Source organism: Ruditapes philippinarum, unplaced genomic scaffold (genome assembly GCF_026571515.1).
Source record: "Ruditapes philippinarum isolate M1 unplaced genomic scaffold, ASM2657151v2 ctg19301_1_1_1_1, whole genome shotgun sequence".
NCBI lineage: Eukaryota > Metazoa > Mollusca > Bivalvia > Venerida > Veneridae > Ruditapes > Ruditapes philippinarum.
The window spans coordinates 1,943-4,507 of record NW_026860748.1 but is presented as its reverse complement, the minus strand read 5'-3'; the positions used below and the strand labels follow the sequence as shown (position 1 = coordinate 4,507).

At 29.7% G+C, this 2,565-nt stretch overlaps 1 long non-coding RNA gene across 1 annotated transcript; it reads left to right on the top strand.

The window, feature by feature from the left end:
• Positions 1 to 940: 940 nt before the first annotated feature.
• On the top strand, positions 941 to 2,292 carry LOC132713261 (uncharacterized). Its single transcript, XR_009623424.1, has 3 exons — positions 941 to 1,027; positions 1,264 to 1,363; positions 1,593 to 2,292. It is a non-coding gene; the product is annotated as an uncharacterized LOC132713261 (long non-coding RNA).
• The last annotated feature ends 273 nt before the right edge of the window (positions 2,293 to 2,565 follow it).

The window sequence follows — 2,565 nt, the reverse complement described above, 5'->3', positions numbered from 1 at the left end:
ACCATCGTGTTTCACCATCGTGCCATCGCGTTTTCACCATCGCACCATCGCGATTTCATCATCGTGCCATCGTCTTCCGGTGGTCATGCGCAATGGTACATATTAATCAACAATGTATGCCTTCTCATTATTTAACCCCGCACTCTTTCTGTTTGCGTATCTTTGAGATCTTAGCTTTTAAAACATGAAAAATAACAAAAAGTACTCAAAAAATTGAAAAATTAAATTTGCAATCCTGTGCACTATACATACATTTGTATGAGGTTTCAAGTTGATAACTTAAATACAGCACAGGAAACTAGAAGTATCCTTTAAAAAGGATACTCGGTCGAAGTAAAACTGGTTAACATGTAAAATTATGTTATTTCTAAGATTTATATAATAATTACATAATAATCATTTCTTGTAGCTAAGAAAATATACATTTTGTAAACATTTAAATTAAATTATAGCATATTGATATTACAGATTTTTCAAAATAGGACAACTTCTATTTAAGGTGTCCCTTTTCTTTGTTTTACGTTTGACTATATAAATTTTGTAATCATTTTAGAATTAACCTAAAAGTTAAAAAACGTCTCATTCCTGTACATGTTATTTTAGAACTATCCTTACATTTTATTTTAAAATGGCAAAACTATCCCTTACATTTTATCTTAGAGCAATCCTTAAAATTTAATTTTAGAATGGTAAGAACTATCCCAGCAGGCACTCGACGTTGTTTCAACGTTGAAACAACGTTGAAATATGGTCGTGACGTTGTTCAACCAATATTCAACTATGGACGACCATACGGATATATAGACAATGTATATACAACGTTGATTCAACGTTGTTTATGGTCGAAGTTTTACAAATTTGAGTGTTAAACTTTAAAGTTTAATAGTCGTAAATTTATGGGGAATGAGAAATCTATTTCTATTTTATTATATATTATTTTATATTCTAGATCCTGGTCCTGGTTGAAATTAAGAGTATTGGAGCTTTAGCCTGTATACCATACATTCAACATGAAAAGGACTGTCAGGTTTGTTAAACTGAAATTTATTCTTATGAATTTCTTTACAATACAAAGTATAAATTTTTCAACTACTGGATATTATTTTGTCTTAAAATATATTATTTTCGATATATTCGTGTAACATTATTTATATAAAAATTTTGTGGGAAGGGCTGTTGCTAATGTTGTAATAACTTGTATTATATAGTTGCAATAAAATATTATTAAACTAAATATAAAATTTACATGTTTGTTGATTTCAGGATGCTGCATAAAATGGTCTTAGCTACAGCGTAGAATGTTGATTTCTTTGGAATATGCTGCAAGGAACTGACGGGGAGCAGTTTTTCTTACCAATCATAGGTGAGACTTTTAAATAGCTTCTTTTTAAAAAAGATTTTGCTGTATTTGCTGTCAATATGAAACTTAGCTATATTTCAATTTCTATGCTGTTTTATGATGTAAATCTTTATTATAAGACTTAGAGAAAAGCATTTTAAGATGAAAAGAAATCACTAAGTTGAGTAATTATATGTATAATTTTAGATTGACCAAGTCACTTTTAACTAAAACTTCTTATTTTTATTTGCAGAAGCAGTAAGAGACAGCCAAAGAAGTACTCAAACAATTGACATACCCAGAAAGATCTAGAAGAAAAGATTGGAACAGATTGTAGTTTAAATGATAAAACTACTAAAGTGAATTTAAGCTGCACTTGAACTGTATTTTTGAAATAAAATATCTGAAGTATTTAATATTGTCTTGATATTTTGTTAAACTTGGTTACTTTGCTTTATATCCAAAAGTTAAAGTATGGTGGGTTTTCAACGTTGAAATGACATTGAAACTACAACGTTGTGCCAACGTTGAAGCTGCAACGTTGTATCAACGTTGAAATTTCAACGTTGTTTCAACTTTCAAATCCGAATATAAATCCAACCTTATTTCAACGTTGAAATCTGACCATAATTCAACGTTGAAACAACGTTGATGTGCCTGCTGGGATCCTTTACATTGTATTTTAGAATGACCAATGAGATTCACCGACTTCAGTTTAATGAAATATATTGACAATTAAAGATCTTAAGCGAAATAAGGCGCCATGACAAGTTTTTCATTGAGACGTCCGACATACTAATCGGTCATTTCAAGGACTGTTTTAACACTATATTTGATTCCGGTTATTTTCCAAAGGTTTTGTCTTATGGTTATATCGTACCATTATATAAGTACATTAATTAGTAGTTTTGGTAAATTATTTACAAAGGTATTAACAAAACTGGTTGAAAATTGGGTGCATGATAATAATAAACAGACTGACGCACAATTCCATTTTCGTTCAGTTTTGCACTCTTTAGTGAAACGAATACTATTCCAAAACTCACGTCTTTATTATTGTTTAATAGACATTAAAAAAACTTTCGATTCAATCTATCGTATTGCTATTGGTATAAACTTTTTAAACTTGGACAAGATGAAAAATTTATCAGAATATTTATGATATGTACCTTCGGTGTCTTCCTGTGTTAAACACTGTAATACTTCGTTAGACTGTTTTGATATAT